This window comes from Sinohyriopsis cumingii, unplaced genomic scaffold, assembly GCF_028554795.1.
Source record: "Sinohyriopsis cumingii isolate HCF-2022 unplaced genomic scaffold, ASM2855479v2 utg002885l, whole genome shotgun sequence".
NCBI classification, from domain to species: Eukaryota; Metazoa; Mollusca; class Bivalvia; order Unionida; family Unionidae; genus Sinohyriopsis; species Sinohyriopsis cumingii.
The window spans coordinates 34813-56359 of NW_028316329.1; the positions used below are offsets into that span (position 1 = coordinate 34813).

The following is a 21547-nucleotide window of genomic DNA, read 5'->3' on the forward strand; positions in this document are numbered from 1 at the left end:
TTGCCTTTATCTCCGCCGAAATCTGGAATAGCTTCTTTAATGTGACCAACAACTACAATTGGTAGTCGTATCTAGTATCACTTCAACATAAAACGATCACCATTTCCCAAGGCGGAAACAACATTACCGACATCTCCACGAAAATCTCCCGAGTGATTACCACGAACGTGTCGGCCAACATTAAAATCGAACCCAATTACAGTGCGCTTCGTCCTTAAATCACCCTCTCGGGAAATTACATCGTGCAATTCGATGTCGCTAACTCGATCACATCTGTCGATCGTGCGCTACTAACATGTGGTGCTTCAGACATAGAACAGGAGATGCTTCAGCGAGTACCGATTTCGCTGCCAATGCAGACCTTTTTCCTGTAACAGGATTAGCAAATGTCACTAATATCACTGGATCCAATTTTAGGGTCAGTTTAGATTTGCACGTAATGCCACCTACAACGCGTGATTCGCCGCTCAACTCTCTCTTAACGATAGCAATCACGAAATCTATGTGTTCCGTCCTCCAATCAGCCACCTCGGTATATGCAGGGATACCCTCAGACTTCAGGTATGTCAAGCAAACGCTGGTGCTGAAAAGAGACTCACCTGACCAATACATGTACAAAGCAGCATCAGCTGGTAATGGGCAATTTAACATGATGTGGTTAGCACTGTGGATGCCCAAAATCCAACCCTTCACGACACACATGCTCGAAGTAGAATCCGCACAGGCTAGATGCACCAAAAAAGTGTGCTTGGGACAACATCGCATCTTCATGCAACAATTGCTCGCACATCAAGTTAATAGGTGGTGGAAAGTCGCCACCAATCCAGACACTAACTATCTCAGACACGTCTTCGTCGCGTTTGACGTTTGAGCTGCCCAGACGGCGTAACGATCAAATTGGAAACAAGCACGTCTTTAACAACCTTAATATTTCTCGCATCCACGTTTGCATTAACTCCAAACAATGTCCAGAGCGAGAGTTTGATTGCAACTTCGCTCTACGGACACGAAATTATTTTCACGCGTACATGATCCTGATGGAAGCCATGCAGAAGTATCAAGACGTAGACATTGGCACGCAGATCACTAACTTATATCCACTTCGATGTCTCCAAACATTCAGAACGTCTCAAAGAATCTCCTACCGACATCGAAATCCAATGAACTGTCGCTCCAGGAGCTGATTACTTCTGTTACAGTCTGGTCGCCTCAGACCGATTCATAACGCTGAACGTACTCAGTGGGAAAATAAATATCATATTATAGATAACCATCCCCAGAAAAGGTCATCCAGACGTAATGGAAAGGAAATAGCGAATGCGATCAATCCCTTTCTCAAGACCATGGCTACCAAGTTATTTGCTTTCGTCCTTGCGTCATTAGGACTGGCTGCAGCTACATGGGCTATCAACCGAGCTACTCGGAAAGAAGTTATGGGTAACGGAATGTATGGAAGAAGGCAAAAGCGTGCCAAATCGTCAATTTTCGATGCTAACTGTCGCAAACCACGACCAAAATAACAGCAATTCATATAACACCATGTCGTACGTTCCAGTCGAGGTCACACTGTCGCACGACAGACAAAAGCATCGATGAGGCAGCCACGCATAAAAGACCTTCCTCAGTAAGGCTGCATGCCTGAGCACTTCTGGGACCGGATCGGATCATGTTGACGCTAAATATAAGACTCAGCGCGAAGGTCTCATTCTGAACTTATCCGTTGAGCTGCTCTCCAAACAAGGATGATTTCTCACAACTCTGTTAGCAGAGATCTCTGGATCGTTACTGCCAGGATTGATCATCCTCCGAAATGGACTCCAGTTGCCAGGAAACACTCGAGGTACTGGCATGAGAAAAAAAAGGTGTTAAGCAACTTCAATCTTGAGAACCTCTTAGGATCAGCTTTCAACAGTTCAGAGGTGTCTTTCCTAAGATCAACTTCCTGAACATATCACCTCCGACGAGATCAACGTCATTAACCTGCAACAGTATTACGATGGACATGGCACTCACTGGATCGCGGTCGGCATCAACAACGATCCTCACTGGGACGATGTGGAGTATTTCAATTCGTTTGGTTTACCTCTTCTCGATGACGTCAGGCGATATCTCAAACCAGGGCTTAAAGGAGCTGTGTATAATTCGTTACAACTTCAAAACGTCGGCGATAGCACTTGTGGATGGTAGTGTATAGACTACATCCAGAAAAGGTAAGAGGGTCAATCTCCCGTTGAAATAGCGTTATCACTGTTTCCGAAATAATATCCACTCCTCATATAACCAATTGGACTCTTGGTGTCTCAAGTGTAAAGCCCGTCGAGGTGATCACAAAAAGTCATCGACACATGACCAAGTCGAGATGTGTAGTGTGCAGTTCTAAAAATGCACACATTGTCACTGGTAAAGCTTACTGTACCACTTTGAATACAAAATGTATCATTGCAGACACTGTGATCTCGATACGAGCTGTGAGGACCTTCGCAAGGAATGAAATCTGTTCGTGGGATTCTGTGAAGGATGTGGGCATCGACAATTCTCTGTGGAGCCATGGATGTCCATGCTCTCATCGGAAAATTTCCTAAACTCGAGGTGGATGAACTCTTCCAGGATATAAATATACAGGGTCATGGAATATCTTAGAATAACAACTGGATGATCACGATCAGCCACTGTCACATCATGAACCCTAAAACGGTGTCTATGCCAATCCAATGCACCACGATATCCGTTACAAAGATCTACCCAACGATGAAGCGGGATGCAATCGAGACATGTTAAGGGACTTCAAAGAACTCGAGCCTAACACTTTTAGAGAACGTGTAGATCCAGGTCTCGTGAGTGGTTTCATTGGCATTAAACATAAGCTAGGAACCGGTATGCCAAACGAACTGCATAAACCCGCACGCAAGAGTTTTTCAAGACGCAGAGTCATCGCAATGGGCATAGATGATATATGGTCAGCATATCTCGTCGATATGAGAAATAAAATGGCGAAAACTATCATTTCCACTATCTCATATCAGTCATCGATGTCTACAGTAAATATACCTGGGTTATTCCTCTCAAAACCCTAATAGGAAAATCCATCTTGGAAGCAATGGACAGCCTAACAGGTCTATGAAACACCATAAACTCTGAGCATATCAAAGTAGTGACTTTTATAACAAAACCATCTCTGCCTGGCTTAAAAAATATAACATCATCTTGCACAGCACCTATAATCTCCTCAAAGCATCTATTATCTAACGGTTTAACAGAACTCGTAAAAATCTATGCATTCAAATGACTTCAGCGGACGATTCTTCAAAAATCCCAAACCAAAAGTTCGCAGAAGCCTTAACTTTTAGATTTAAATTCAAGGTAGGTAATCACGTCAGAATCAGCAAGCAGAAATCCACGCTCGAAAAAGGATACATTCCTAATCGGACGGAAGAAGTCTCCGTCATCGATACCATTCAGAGAACCATTTCCATTGCCTACACACTCAAAGATTGTTCAGGAGAACCCATGCAAGGGTCTTTTTACGAGCAGGAATTACAAACAAAAAAAAACAAAGCAAAACCTATTTAGAGTTGAAAACGTGATCTCTACCGAAGCGAAAAAACAGCTTATCAAGTGGTATAGCTATCCTGAACAATTCAACTCGGGGATTCCCCCAACTTCGTTGGCCACGATAGCACCTCCGAAAAAATCTTAATCATATTCCATCAATCTCTTCCCAGAGACTGTCTTACATTTCACCGCATGCTCGTGAAGACCCATCTTCTCAGAGATACGCTTAAACACATACTCAGACTTTATAAATGTTATATGACTTACATAATGAACACGAGTCACCTTAATCAACCAGTAATAAAACTCTTCTCGCTGGGGAAATGACAAATGAAAATGCTTCAACGTGTTTTTGATATAATACTGCTGATTGTCTCGCTGCAGTGGACGCTGATGATTGTGACAACCCTTCACGCACACCTCATTCTCATCATCTTCATCATTCTCTTCACATTAGATCATCTCAAGCACATAACTCAAATCCTTATTCGCATAAGCTAACAACCACTCCATTGACTCCTTTTGACTTAAGTATGGTATCTCATTTTGCTCTCATTTCAAAACCTCAGTAGATCCACAGTCCAGGGATAACACAGAAGAGACATTCTATTACAAAGAACATCTCGAATAGATTTATCACACAGAACATTCATTGTTTTCTGCGCTGAAGCCGTCAGGAAAATTATATCAGAAACCAGTTCAGTGGGGTAATTCACTCACGAAGTTGGCTAGGTGAGCCAGAACCCCCATCACTGAGCAGTACAGATGGAGGGGTTGTGACACACTTTTATCACGTATTGTTAAAGATGCCCATAACCCCAACCTCTATACTACTATCATTTGCTATCAGTAGCAATGAATGCAATCGATGTTAACTTATGTTAAAATATACAGAGCAATTTTCTCTGATCACACGGCAATTTTCTGATGACACGGCAATATATGAGAAATATTTCCTTGACTTAAACCATAGTTTGGAAAATATCATCGATTACAAATATTTCTTAATATAAACCTTAGTTTCTTTTATTATGACTAAGTGACTAAGTGAAAATTAGCCATATGAATGCATCATTGATACATATTTGTGACATTACTGATTTTCGGGATAAGTAGAAAATTCCCCTTCTGAAACGTACTCTGGTTTTAATGAAATGTTAGTACAGAACCTTCTGTACAGAAGATATATTTCTTTGAATGAACATCACGGAAATTCCATAGGTGTAGATACTAGAATATATGATGAATAATCCCCCAAGGTAAGCGGGATTAAAAGTTAAAGCCTTGTACGACTTGCTTATATAATTGCATGAATTTATATTAAATAATCGATTGCTACGATGTAAGATACCGACGAAGTATTTTGAAACCTTGATCTTTGATTTACTTATATAATTTAGACAAGGGATATATATGTAGAGGTCTGATTTAATAATAATAATAATAATAATAATAATAATAATAATAATAATAATAATAATAAAAGAAGAAGAAAACGAAGAAGAAGTAGAAGTAAAAGAAGAAAAACAAGAGATGGTTTGGTATTAGTAATTTCAGATCTGAAACTATATTAAAAGTATGAGATCTAAGATTTTCTAAAACAAAGTTTCATAGATATTAAGTCTGCCCTATCAGATGTTTAATAATAATATATTATCCTTAAGCTGAGTTTGCAGACGAGCTTATATATATATATATATATATATATATATATATATATATATAACAAGCTTTTAGTATTGTAAAAGCATTCAAGTGTTCAAGTGAGAAAGGTTGTGTTTGTTAAATATAAATCTAAGTCATTAGCTTGGTATTACACTTTCAAACACAAGATTCAGTTCAGGCTAATTGTAATAGCATTGCAACATAGACTGTTTAAAAGAGTAAAAGAAATTGCAGTGCTAGAGCATACGAGATCAAAGTCGCACTGACTGTGTGATAAAAGCGTGCATTTGAATCAAGATAATTTTCTTTTAGAAGCGTGTATAAGATAGGTGAACTAGTAGGTCTACGATCCTGTTTTGAAAATTTAGATTACAATGTTTCAAGCAATTTAAACGAGATGCAATGCAGATTGTTCAATATTTATTATTACAACAAATACTTAGCGTCAATCTGAGGTCTTGCTATCGCTAGGCTTTTCCTGTATACATTGACTGGTAACGAACATATATTTTTCTAAATTGCTTTGTGCAGGTTTAGATTATTAGTTCTGATTTTCGAGATTCCATTATATGGAAATTTATCAGATGTCACGTAATATTGCATAAGAATATATTATGTCAAAATTTCCAGGTATGGCTCATTTGGAAGTTCATCGATCTGAAGTGACATATTTGCCTGATCTAAATACGCTTTTAGATACATTCATAACACATTTTGTATATTTTAAATTTATTATAGATGAAGAAAAGTAGAAAGAATCCCAGAGTGTATCTGACAACGGATAGGTAAGAAGGAATTTGCAAGTTACCAAATATAAATTTTCCTGGTTTCTGAGTAACTAATCTAATCGAGATTCTTACCTCTGTCTTTTAATGCCTGTTACATATACAAAAACTAAAGGCATCAAAATAAAACTTATGTACTAAGCATCTATCGTTTTAGTGCAGAATCATAGCGAAATTATATTAGACGAATGGTTTGCTTCCTGGCTCAGATGAAAAGTCATCAGTAGGTTAAGAATATTCCGGTGCCTTTAAAGCGTCAATGTCAAACTTAACCATTGCCTGAGTGTTGTACAACGTGTAAACAAGACCAAATCACCTCTGTATATATCAATTAAAATAGTTTCATAGACATCATAATCACAACAGTGTTCCATGCACACTTGATACAAATGTAGTCAAATATCTATATATATATATCGTACATACAGTCACAATACATGCAATATATTACAACTGTCTTATAGATTACACATGTCGCCTCATAGGAAAGTTTGAAATTCTTTACGTTCTGTTTTATTTTGTGCATTCATATGTGAAAAAATCTTACTTGGAGTTTTTAAAACGCATTTAGAGGTTGAATGAAATCATCTTTATCAATGTATAAAACATTTAAACACAACATAATTTATTTACAAATTTGCATTTAAATTAAAACTAAAAAGCTTCTTTCCAAACTTCTGCGGGTTTTTCCGATAAGATACTTATCTAAAATGTTATAAAAAAAATTAAACAGCTCATATTACTACCTCTCGCTGAGTTGTTTCGAAACGAGTTTCACATTTATAAGCATAATGTTCAAATTATATAAAGGCCATCTTGTTAACAAATACTATTTACGTCAGAGGAGAAATCTTGTTCACATTATATGTATATTTCATATAATATAACTTTTATTTATTGTTGACACTCTGTTATACAGATTTTGCATTGTTGAAACCTTGCATGTTTCCTATTGATGTCAGTTATCACAGGTAGCAACAGGAAGGAAAAATCACAAATAGGTCGCAGTAACTTGATTTGGGCAAAAGCTTACTATACAACCTGTTTGCTTATTATCCTGTGTGAGAGGTATTTGATGCGAAATATTATATATATATATATATATATATATATATATATATATATATATATATATATATATATATATATATATATATATATATATATATGTGTGTGTGTGTGTGTGTGTGTGTGTGTGTGTGTGTGTCTGCGTGTGTGATCTCAAATGAACACTGCTTTAAGATGAACTTTATTAATAATTTCTGGCTTTAACATTCGATCCTATCCGAGTAAAAACTAGAAATTGTTCAGCTCGTAAAATATGCACTTATTTGAGATTATGTTCATTACAGCCGATTCCTGTTGTAGGCATAACGAAATTTTCATAATACAAAATACATGAGCGTTACATTGGAGGTAGAGCAATTGGAAACCTCACTGGAAAATCTTAGCCGAGGCCGAGACCCAGACTCTAACTCACGCGGGCAGAAGATATATGTCAATGATCTATAAAGACAGGACCCTAAGATTACTCGGGGAACTTGGTCCACTATCACAGTTGTTAATTTAAGAGATTAATGCCTGGAGTGAGGAACAAATAATTTTCAAAAATATACTACTGCTGCCTAAACTGTTCCACATGCAGACTATTATCTCGGTTCTCCCTTAATATTCCTGGAGTTTTTCTTATGATTCATCCCCAAGGATAGAATCAATGTAATGCGATTTGTCTGCATCACAACCCAGGTAGTACACAATTGTTTTTCCCAACGTTTCTACAAGGTTGTAATTTCTTTACGAGGAGAAATAACATTCAAGCAATATTGATAAAACATTAGATATGAATATGATTTTGATAGTCCTCTGATTTAAAAGTTAAATAAACTTACAAATGGCACGTTTGTGCATTGATAATAACACCATGTACAAGAAAGTCACTTGTACAAAGAGAATACACAATGTTTTCACAACGTTGTAGCGAGGTTGTGTTTACTTTTACGGCAGTAGTTCAAAACCTGATCACCAGATGAATCCGAGGACAGACTGACTAAATAGCATTTCCTTCATATTTACAGCTTTAAACATGGAGAGGTCCTCGAAATATTTTCAAGTTAAGAATGGGTCCTCGTGAGGAAACATTCACTGTGTCGTCGTTATTTTTTCATCTTACTTTCAAAAGAACTGAATGAAGGTTGCAGTTTATCGGTACAAAATTTCTTTGTTAGCTTTTATGATTACGGTCATGAACATTTGAACATAGCATTGTCAGTGTCTGCGAGCCGTAGCTTGTAGGTCTTTCTTTACCGGCAGAACAACATGATTCGATGAGTTATCTGCTATTTTCACTAGTCTAGGTATAAACATTAATTTATTATTCAATAATTCGCATATTTAATTGCAGATTGTAACGTTTCTATTGTGATACAGAGATTTATTTATGTCTTTGGACGCTTTCGTGCACATGTCAACACCATGACACTATGCGTTACCATTTCCAAGCAACCAAAATATGGTCCTTGGCCAACATGTTCAATCTGTACGTGACATAATATAAATTTTGGGGTATTTCTGTGACCTTTATCTGACTCGTATTCAGTAAATTATATTGATAAACTAATGGGAGGTGTAAAAAAATGTATTGAGGATGAGAATGGGTTTACGTAATGCTTATATCTAACGTCTATTTGAATTAAGCCTGCTCTTAGATCATGAACGTAAGATTTATTTTTCTTGATCGAAATATATTTAAAACTCAAGTGTGGTGAAATGGAATAAACTTTCACGTAAATTTAAAGAAAGGTATTTTTAGACAAATATATACGTTCTGCTACGCATAGTTATACAATTGGAAATGCACTTTTAAAGATAGTTAACTTTGGTAATTACAGTCAAGAATAAACCATATATTTTGATGTTACAGATAATACTAAACAATTCAATCATGACATTTTTCAGTGATAATTATGTATAGGATGTTTTCTTTGAGTAATAAACACAACACGCATGAATAACATCTGTTATCAACTATACAGTATATTTACGAAATAATAGCATTGATATGCAAGGTCTGGAATAATTTGTTGGTGGGGGTTATGGGTCGAGAAGCATGATTGCCGGATTCATACACATTCAAATGTGAGATAAATAAGTTTCTGTTTTTAATCATATTAATTGAAACAAAAGTATGGTACATGACACATGCACTGTTAGTTTAACGCATTCCTAGTTGTCAATAACTGACTTTCTTTACTATTTTCAGACAATGATAACAACATCACAAGTGTAATTTATATCGAAGACCCTCAAGCATGCACCAAACCAACAAGAAAGTACTAAACAAAAGGTTAGTCGACTGAGATTCTATTTCATACATACTGGATTCAATTTTGTCGTTTTATGTTTTGTATTTAGAAATTTGGATGCATTTCTAAATTGCAAAATAAAACTGATGCTTATTTTAGTACTTGGGACTAACAAAATTTGAGTACAAACAACTACAATTTACATCCATCTCGTTTAATTGGGCAAGTGATTCAACTTGGAATTTTATTGACGTGAATTATCTGGACAAATAAAACCTGTTTCTGCACAACTTAGTTTCATATTACACTTGCTTGAATTGACAGGGTGTGTGCAAAAGTTAACATGCAACACTACATAAGATATTAACAGAAGCACAAGTACAGTGACGAAAGTTTCCTTACATTAGTTAACTTGACCTCTACATATGCACGCTGTGCTGGGATGATACGACCTTGCTCAAGCATTACAATTATTGGTCAATTTGCCGGAGGCCGACATTGCTGTGGAAGATACCGGTTCTGATTTTCAATCTTAATAAAATCCGGAAAAATCATCATAAAACAAAGTGATGGTAAAATATACGTTGAATTGTTTTCATTCCTTATACCCACGTTTCTGTTCTTAATTAGGTAACCTTAATATATAATCTTTTTAGGTTCTTATTCAGTTTACTTTCGCAGTTAAATAAAAATTCTATACAGTGCTGAGTACATTTTTATATGTGTACCTTTGAACTTATTTGCGGGAGGTATCACGCATCACAGCCTTCCAACAACGACAATTTGCACAATATTTGTGTTATCTGGACACTCGTATGCCTTGGCATCGTGTCGCTACTCCTTCTAATATGGTCAAAAGAGTGGTGATGTTTAGTTCGTCCCAAAATATAATGGTACAGATCTGCCATGCAATGTGGAAAAATGTCAGCACTCCCTCAAAACCTGCTGTCTTTATATGGATAGTAATGTTGGCATTTTTGTAACGTTTGATAGGACTTTCTTGCCAGCAGCGGGGTATATGAATTTCAGAAACTAAAGGCAACTTTCATTCTTCAATTGTCAGTATAGGTTTGTAAAGTTGACATATTATTGTAGGAATCTCACTTTATGACGTTAAATAACAACGTTGTAGCGGAATTCCATCCAATTCACAAAATCACGTTGCTGCAATGTTAAATGACAACTTTGAACTGTTAGCTGGGTACATGCAAATGTGACGCATGTCCATAGGCAGCTTCCTGATAAGCAGACTGTTATGCTTCGAAACATAATTGCAGAGTAGCCATTTGATCAGAACTCCTCAACTGCTGGGCTTTAGGAGACCCAGGCCTCGAGCTAACATGTCCCTTGTAGTAACGAATCTAAACACGGTGATATCTATGAACAATTTACATTACCATAATGGCACACCACAGAGAGAGAGAGAACAATTGTAACTTGCAGTTTTGTTTCGCAACTGTATTCCTGGTAAGTGAGAAATTCTAACTCTCGAACATATTTCATGTAGATAATGAACATTCTTTTTAACTAAATACACTTTGAAATAATGTGTTTTCTCCTGTTTGATCCAGGGATATTCACCCTGTGTTTGGTATTCAATTTGTATTGTGCAGTAATTATTCTATGTAACTAGACCCTTTTCATCAAAATGACTACATATGGATTATCTGGTCAAAGTTTCAAGTGGAACTTTACTGCCATGATGGCACGAGTGACTAATGAAATAGAGGTAGTACAAAATGAGAGTGGAAGAAGGAAGTTGTTCAAGGGTTTACAAAATGTTTGGCGTATGCATGATATCTGTACTATCTCGGAAAGCTGTGAAATATATTATCAACAATGTCTTTAAATATTTTTTTACAAGATAGTGTGTGACAAAAAGGCATGATTGATGAATGCAATGCAATATCGAGGATAAATGGTTGGGGGAACGGTGCTTTTTAAAATAGTGTTGCAACCTGTTCCGTAATGCCCAATGATCGTCATAAGCAACATAATAATTAAATTCCTTACTTATGTCTAATAATTCTATTGCAAACAGTATCGGATTCCGCAACAATTTGTATCTTTTCTTCAACCCATGCTCTGATTGTTTTAAGACTGAGCAAGAAAGTTTAATTGTCTATCTCCGAGTACCAGTATATACATGGAGGGTGAATGTACCAATGCTAAAGGCTACAGTATATGTATTGCAAGCTGCGGTCAGGATGTGTTTTCTTTAAACAAAAGTGGCTGTTTAAACTGTGGAAATCGTATCATCATGGTTCATGGATTAAGTGTTTCTAGTCAATTCATGATAAACTATATGTGACAAATGAGAAATAAGTCGGCTATATTCTATCAATACATGAGACTAAACAAAAAAAAGAAAGTCGATGACACCGAAAAGTCTACATTAAACACAAACAGAAATGTGGGTAATATTTGTAAAGGAGTTTGCAAATTTCGATAACGTGTACAGAAGATGAATGAACAAATAAATATTATACACAGTTGAACAAAATTGCATGTATTTTCTCGAGCAGAAGTTGCTATAGAATACTACAACATGGTACGATTTCACATCAGTCTAGAATTATTGTTTTAAAAATCTTTTAAAGAGTTTATAATAGATTCTAAGAGTAGAAAATTGAAATTTATTGAACAGAATAAATACTCAATTAATACAGGCAATATGTTATACATGTTGATTCACTTAGTGTTATGTTTTATATGTAAATTTTTAAAATCGTTGCATCATAATTTCTTTATTATCAGTCTTCTGTAACAGCAAGAGTGTAGATGTTAATAATGTCAGCTAATCACTTTAATGGTTAGGGATACAATATTATTATGCCCAGTACTATCAAACTCTAGCAGGAGATTATGGGCCGATCCTCATTCGATACAGATTGATTATTCCTGGTGAAAAAATGCAAAACCTCATAATTTCAACAAAATTTGAAACATTTCGAAAAATCTAAACAATGTCAGCATAATTTTATTTTATGTCTGACAGTATTAGATGACTGAATTTTGTATTATCATGTTCGTGCTAGCTCAGTAAATTCTGATATTTTTAGAAGTGTTTTGATGGCTAGATCATGGTTTTATTCTGTGTTTTGTTTCATTATAAGAAAATCGATATTTTATTAGCAGAATAAGTGTGGATTAGAAGATACAAAATTATGTAAATTGACTCCTTGATACAATGCCGTGAGGTTATTTGTATTAGAGTTCATTTATTTTGTTTTTCTTTTATGTATAATATTTAGCAATAAATCGTTTAAATCATATTGGGTTGGAATATGTCATTTACACAAAAATGCATATTGCATTATTTCACATAGTGTGTTGGTCACTAGAGAGCTTTTCCACTGTGTACAAATTGGGTCGATAAATATATTTCTCATCGAAGTATATCAACATATCACTGTGCTATTCATTAATTCGTCTCTTAATTTTGATATAATGATACACCACGAATCCATCTATTGTACATTGTTTTACTCCGCTCAAAAGTAAAATTGATAACTCCTCTCGTCTTAATTACACGCTAATGTTATCATCGTCGTTACCGTTACCATTGTTATCATCATTATCATAGATATTGTCACCATTGGTAGTAGTAGCAAACACTGTTAGGTGATGTCGAAAATATAATGATCTTTAAAGCAATATTCAAGTAACTACAAGTAAAGTAAAACCAATTCTTACATTTTGCTGTTCTGTTTAATGCATCATTGTGATCATACTATATATTCGTATTCATTATTTCAAGAGATTTTCAAAAAGAGACAAAAGGGAGACTGTGTGCTTCAAAATTGAAACCAAAATATATAGATTGTATGGAATGATAATTGGTATAAATGTTTAATGCTACTATTCGGTGATTGAGAGCTGATATCATAACAAACAGATAACGTATCGATTTTTGAAAATCGTAATATCTGTAAATCAATTTATACAAATAACTCTTGCAAAATCTGTAGAGGTTATCTAGCACATAATTCTAAATCAGGTATATGTCTGATTTTTATCAAAGTCATATTTATTTGCATCTTCAAATGAGAAAAAAATGAATAAGCTTTTGGCTTCCGTTCAAATCCCCAATTTATCAATTTGTACTTACTATAAATAATATTCATGCAATTTAAAAAATAAATATCTTCATCTGTATGTGGCATTATGGCATTAGATTCTTAGCGTCGTGCAGCTGAAATGGCATTTGATACAATTGTAAAGCAAAATGAATTCCAATTTTGTTTTCTAAATAATATACTTAAACAATAATAGAACTTTGTTTTGATGATTGCCGGTATGATGTTTAATGTGGTAAACGCCATCTGTTAAATATAATGATATTAGCGTTATTTAAATTGAACAGTGACTTGTGTATACTCAAGATGTAACTCACATCTAGGATGTGCAGTATGATCCTTCAGTTATCTGAAGTGTACAAGAGGAGTCTTTAGTCTACTGGGAGCTACATTGTCAAGACAAAACTGAAAGTTTTAGAATTATCATAAGTGTACAAGAAGAGTATTTACGTTCAGCGAGTGCAGTCTTGTTAAGACTTAACTGACATTTTTAGAAATATCTTAAGTATACAAGAAGAGTCTTTACGTCCAGTGCGTATTGCAAAATTCAACTCAAATCTGACATATACAGTCGTTACTTTACAAAAGCACACAATTTGCCTGTATAAGTTTTTGAAAATTCCCAGGAAAATAGCGAACACAGTCTAATGCATAACGTGTAATAAATGTTATAAACAAGCATTTCGACTTGTCCGATGCTGACTGGATTCAGCTGAATAGGATAAGCATTATAAAACAAATCTCAACCAGAAGGCGCTGATATTCAACATTTCGAAATCATTACAACCATATACTAACGGCACATTATACAAACTCACGATGTTTAATACTTCCATGTGTACTTCCTTTTATGGTATTAATAAATATGTATAACATTTGCCACGAGTCTCAATGACCTGGACATTTGGTCAAGGTATGATGTCTCAAACTACACATACTGTACAGACATCATTATTTTCTTATGATACTTACCATGATTGCAACCGCTAACCTTCAAATCAAGAATCTATACTTTTGTATTTAGTATCCAAAGTCCAAGCCATCCAAAATTACTCTCAATTCTAAATAACTATATCTATAGTACACTTTATAAATATAAGCCATCATACCAAAGTAACATTACTAGAAATAAGTCCCACCCGAGAAAGGTAAGAGTAAATTTGGACTTCACGCAACTGTTGGTCAATATATTGCAGCCGAAATCTTCAAAGTTCATCTTGGCTTCACGTCCTAATACAACATTGTCACTAAATTATACACCAGATAGACGCAGCCACAAAAACGAATGTTAGGAACCTTGCTCGGTATTCTTTTGCAATGGTTTTGTATATACATGTTTGGAATATCATAAAAAAATATCATCCCTTCAAATGAACACTTGGTTACTACAAAGTTTAAGAGTATACCATGAGGTAACGTTGATATCCCCACTTCTTACTAAATGTCATAAACTGTTTTAGAGCAGCGAAAACCATGATTTATATGCGTTTCGCAAGAACTTTCACACATTTCTGTAATGTTCTTGAAAGTTAAACGGAAACAAAGGTTCCTGTGCACTTTATTGCATTCTCTTGTTCATTCATTCATATAAATTTGTATATTGATCACGACCTTGTCCGTCTACTAACCGGAACCAATATCGTATCCCAGTCTTTGCAGTCAACAATGCCAAACTATATCGATCGTCCCATTATAGGTATATGAATCGATTTACCGATAAGTATGTAAAGTTGCGATATAACAAGCTACATATCAAAACAACTTCTTCATAAAAAAAGACATCTGATGTATTTTAATACTTTTCAAATCCATATGGTTTAATCAACATGTGTTTATTTATTACGTCCTAAAATTTAAGATATTGCACGTATTGCTAATGGTTGTCGCTGAATACAGCGATTTTGAATTTGAAAGAGAAACAAACCAAAATAGCTACGGCAGCAAAAATTACTTTCTGATTAGACTACTATAGTTCTCTAGCAATAAACACTATTTGCGCGTATACGAAATTCATCTTAGTGGTTCAGTTTGTTTCATCACTACCTCAATCGCATTATTAATTTTGATTACATTTTCTACCTGAATGTAACAGCTGTGAATCGCAAAATTGGAATAGCATTTTCACAACTCCTAAAATCTTTTGCTATATTGTAAATATCATCACAATGAATGTCAATACTGTTTTCGGTATCGACTCACAACAAAATCACTTTACCTATGTCATCTTACATGTTTGCTATATCTTTCATGTGGGTTCGTTGTACCTGGTATAAAATTTTTGAAGGCGTTATCTTTTTAGTAAGATAGAATCTAAGTTATATGTATTGCTCCACAATGGTTTTAAGTGGCTTAATTACGATTCTAATTTTCATGTGTATGGCAATGTATTGGTTCCAAAGCATATGTTGCATCTCTTAGACCTGAACATTTGAAACTAAAAGGGCACACGCAATTCGCATTTCTAATATTACAATTAGGAAATGTGCCACGAGTCTTCTCTCTTAGAAAAGAGGATTGTTTGAGTAAATGCAAAATAAGAAACACATTGATTACTAATGCTTTTTTATAGGATTGAATAATGATGAATGTATATTTATCTCCATTGTTCGGAGTTTAGACTGCTTACATCATATATACACATCAAGGAAAACTACATCACCTTGTGGTCTTGCCAGATCTGCTTTGGTCATTGCATGTAGACACCAACTTTCATCATTGGTCGTTTGACAAATAATGAAAAGTAAAGTAAACCTCTCACCTGCAATGAAGACTTCCTAATATATGGTTCTGGAAAGCGAAGCGCCAATCAAGAAACCTTTTCATCGAAAATATATTTTCACCAGACATTGATAAAAACTCGGGTTGTGTAATCTGATGCATATTGTCTGACAATACCTATATATGCATGTTTCATGCTTGCAAATGCGTATGACTGACACATAGGAAATTAATAAAAAGACAAATTATCAAAATGATTGCATTTATTTAGTTATCAATATACATAATGTATGAGCACAGTAAATGTTTATTGCAAGCTGGAAATCAATGTTCTCATGAATGTTTGTATGTCAGCATTATGCAGACGTTCCTTTAGTTTTATTTTATTAATATAAAGTTCTATTGGAAATGAAATAGTGGTCAAATCCTTATATATAGAGTACTTTTAATATAGAAATCATAGTCTAAAATTAAGCATGTTTCTCAAGATATGCTGTGATTGACTTCCGGACACGATAGTATCAAAGAGAGTGAAAACAAATAAAACAGGAGAGCTTTCCTTATGTAGACAATTAGTAGAACAAAGGAAAAATATTAACATATCTCGCAAATTTCCAAGTTAAAATTTCACTAAATATATTACATAAATACGACTGCTTATTCATCTTTGAAACAGAAACCATGATAGAATCAGTCCAACAACGTAGGCACTGTAGAATATAAACTAAAATCTCGTTTCATGTGTTCGTGTATCCACTAATGTATTGCCGACAAATTGTATTATGAATAAGTAAAATCGAAACGTTCTCGTTTTCATGTATTAATATATGTGTTGTTTAATGGTTTATTTGTCTGTGCTAGTTCTTTGCTATAATGTAATATTTCTTTTAGATATTAAATACAGCTTATTGATAATATTCCATGAATATCTTCTGAGACGATAGTTCCGTGCTAAAGCACCAATTATGCTCAGTAAGACAGCAATTTTTCCAAAAACATCCTCCAAAGAAACTCTTCTGTTATCATCTCTTAGATATTTCATTTTCTCGTCCTCTTGCTAGCTCTTAATGTCTCTGTCAAAAGAGAGAAAGTTGAAATTAGTTTATAAATTAATGCATTTCTGTGTGTAATTTAAGATATAAAAGCTCATACAAGAGCAAATTATCTTATGGCAATTGTTCTCAACGAACATTGTAAAATGTAGCTCTCTAGATAGATATATAGCTACAAATTTAACCATAAATAAAAAAGTATTTATTTTGCCAAAAACGAAATGTTCTTGTTCAACACTAACAACATAAGGAAATGCCCCTACCCAGACTGATCTGTAATCCCTTTCAGCTATACCCTAATCCAACATTAGATTCCTCTAGTAGGTTACACTGATTTTTGTTCAGAGTGGATTCTATTAATATGTCACCTGGAAGTTTGAGAACAATGGTGTCATAAAGAATTTTGGGTGTTTGGAGGCTAGTAAAGGTACTTTTCCAACTTAAGCAAGAACGAATCATATATATTTTTTGCGGATAGAAAGAATGAGTAGTGATCTATTGAGACCGTTTGAAAATCAAGTCACAAACATTTTTAGAAATACACTACATGCTGAGAGTGACATTACCACTCCAATAGCTAAGCTACTGAGAACTTGTAGAAATGCAATCCTGCAAGTTGCCCCTGGTCTATAATACGGTTCGTCCCAGAAACTGTTGAATGCGGTCACGACATTACGAGAAGAAAAAAAATAAGGTATTGAGGACTTGAATCATACGGCTAGAAAAAAGTATGATATATACACGCAAGAGTAGATTCTTTTGTCGGATTCTCATACAATACATTATTCGTAATGGATGAAGACCTCTGCGGTGGCCTAGTAATTAGAACATCCGCCTCGGACGCGAGAGGTTGCAGGTTCAAACCCTGGTCGAGTCATACCAAAGACGTATAAAAATTGTACTAGCAGCTGCCTCGCTTGGCTTGCAGCATTAAGAGGTTAGTGTTAGTTCTGGTCGGCCTGGTGTCAGGATAAAGTGACAAGGTGGAACATCATGCTACATGTCATCGGCATTATGCCCCAGAGCAAAACATCACTAACAATTGCCACACTGCAGATATCGTAACGATATGACTGACAAATGTATTTAAGGTACATTCAAAATTCAAATCATACACACATAATTGATGCTGCATTTGTATTGAAAGAAGCAATAAATAAATACGCATAGCAAGGGAAAGGATATAAAATACTCGTAGCTTCCATTCTTTTCGTTAAAATATTTTGGCAACTCGATTATAAATTGATAATATTAGATCTTTCGTTCGCTCTAGCTGAGCAATAAATCAAATTGTTTAATTGAGTCGTGTTTGTGCCTGATACAAATTTTAGCATTCACGATATAATCAAGTCCAAACCATATTCTTCAGCATATTATTGTGATATGAATTCTTAACAAATTTCAAACTGGCTTTTGCAGGAGGTCCATTAAGCAATGGTTTCGCAGGTTTTGCTTTCTGTGTAAAACATCTGCATAATTGATTCAACTTAGTAAACATTTTTTAAAAATAAAACCTTATGATTTTAAAACAATATTTCCTCTAAGCATATTCTATTATTGAAATTGGTACTCTGCTTGCTATCGACTCTTGTGCTTTTGTGTATAAAACGGGGTACAGTGTGTACATTAAACAAAAAATTTCTTAACTTCATCAGTCCACATTGCAAAACAAACCTGCTCTTTGAGTGTGTACTCGTCTCCAGAAACAACTTTAAACTTCTGTTTTCACATGTACGTACGATTTTCAGTTTTGAATGTAATGATTTCATTATAATCGTAATACACTGGTTTATTAACAAAAATAGCAATTCAAAACACTGTACAAGTCAACACTGATATTAGCCCTTGCAAATGAGATTTTGACTTTAATTTACTCTTCCGAAACCGCTAACATTTTTTATGTTTAAATTGTGTAACGCCAAACCAAAAAACAATATGACATATTACTGTGTATGCAACTTGGACTGAGCGCGAACGTGCCTACTAAACTGAACTAAAAGAAAGACAGCTTAACTCCAACAAACTAGTAACATATTCAAATTCCTAATACTGCTAATCTGTCCAAACATATCATATGACTAAAGCGTTGAATTATTTAGCATCAAAAGATCAAGGTCATAGATACTGCCCAGAAAGGACAAGTTCAAATAAACCCAAATAAACCGAGCCTACAATGAGACAAATGCTGCAGACATGCGTGCACTTAAACTACATACCGTGGGCAATTATAACTAAAGGAAAAACTCTTTGATAATATTTTGAGTGCCTATTGGAAAAGTTAAAACACCGGCAAGAAGAATAAGTGATCTAGCACCAATTGCCGTTTACACGCTTATAACTAACGTTGGTGCTTTAAAACCACCAACCCCACAAAAAAGAACCACTCGTCTGTTTTTACATTATATTGTCAGTGTCAAAACAGAGTGATATGAAAAAAATTGTTTGTAAAATCTAACATATGACCATAACTGTCCATATGTTTTAATGCAAAGTATAACAAATTTCTCGACATCGTCCAAGGCACTGGATTTCCACTTGCACAAAATAGCATACATGACTATAAATTAACGTTCACCGGAAGATTAAAACGACAATTTTGTCACCACAAAATGGGAAATGGGTTTTGTCTTGATATACGCGTGAAACGCATGCGTCAAAGATGGAATATAACTGAATGACGGATGATTTGTCAATAATATACGTGCATAGCGTTTTCAGATTCTGGTTTGTTTGCTTATTTGCTGCTGGTTGTTAACTCTTCCATATCAATGCTGCCACCAGGTTTGGAGAAGAGATAGAAAAGATGACTATTTTAATTGCTATACTTAATTAATTGTTGCTACCTACCAACATTATACTGCACAAAAGACCTTTGAAACAAGTCCTTAAGGAATAAAAGAAAGTGAGGTAATGGAGGAAAGGTACAAACAACAAATTTAAAAGCATGATTTTATGAAAAGTGCGTAGCAGCAGATCGAAAACACAACGAAGTTACATCACCTGAATATATTCGAACAACAATATGAAGCGAAATAACTTGATGTAAATAAACATTTCACACGAGTTCATCAACAAACTCTAACAAATAGAACTCAAATTTGTATGTGAGCTAAATACACGACCGTCCATCAAAATTACATCAAATGCATATGTCCGTTTACCGTCGAGCATGTGACAGTCCGAAAAAGGTGTAACAGGATGAAGCCCGAATTTGATTAGATCTACCGGAGACTCTTAACACATTTTCGTTTATTTAAAATGGGATTCAAAGATAACTTATTATTACAAGAAAATGATGGGCAGAGTTCAACCAGCGATACAAGAAAACGATACAGTTCCTCAGTGCAACTAATCAGAGCATGTAACTACAGGAATAATCAAATGACAATATATGGATGGAACGCAGACAAATAGAACTGGTATATCGACCTATCACTAGGAAAGATCAGTTCATTGAATTTAGAAACTAATGTGATATATGAATATCACTAGGGACGATCAAATCATATCATTTAGACGCATATGAACTATACATGGCTCATTGACATATATGGTGCGTGTATAATTGATTTTCGCTCATATAACCATGTTGAATAATATTCACAATATATATATATATATATATATCGTATCGTCTAGTCGACGATCACAACTATTCCGGTTCCAAAGCGTTCGTCTGACGGCCAAAGAGAGACTAATCTTGGTCCGCTCCTTCCAGTTTGCCGAAGGATCCATCGTGAAACCTCATTCCCTTACAATCCGTTCGTTTCAAACCATTGGTCACTCTTTGCGAGTAAAGCAGTTATGTTTTTCCAGACAACAGCATCGACACAAATAACTCAAACGTGTTGTACATGTGATGCGGTAAAGAGCGAATACAGTCATATATATTAAGCAAGCCAGCACATGAACAGACTGCGTTATACGTATGTAATAACAACGTTTCACATAAATCTGCCTCCGACAGGAATAAATGAACTGGATTGTGAGCTATCGAACATAATGCATCTTTAATTCATGCAACATGCAACTGAATTCAGCTTGTCTGTTCATCTATAACATGACTAACTTGAAGCAGTCTATTTACAATAGCATGGTTTTTTTGTGACATAGGTCTGACTCAATAAATAAATAATATCGCATAACTGGATAACAAGAAAGGATACACTTTAAGGTCTCATATCTCTCCAGAGAAGAATATCGTATTCTGATAATGCAGCGAGCATGTATTTTATAAGTACCCCGGTTATGACCAAATCCAAGGTTAGTGATCTCGATGTCAACGGGTTTCTTACTGCAGGCACTGAGCGTGCAGCACCATGTGAACCGAACTAAATATTTTGAAAAGATAGGGTTGAAAATAAAAGCCTCTCGTAAAGTTGGGCGCGCCAAAG

The 21547-nt window shown here is 35.0% G+C and overlaps 1 long non-coding RNA gene across 2 annotated transcripts in view; it reads right to left on the reverse strand.

The window, feature by feature from the left end:
* Positions 1-16346: 16346 nt before the first annotated feature.
* Positions 16347-21547, reverse strand: part of LOC149769998 (uncharacterized) — a 39819-nt gene continuing 34618 nt past the window's right edge. For both annotated transcript variants that reach the window (XR_016418993.1, XR_016418992.1), the window contains exon 3: positions 16347-17174. This is a non-coding gene — a long non-coding RNA (uncharacterized LOC149769998). The remainder of the gene's footprint in view (positions 17175-21547) is intronic.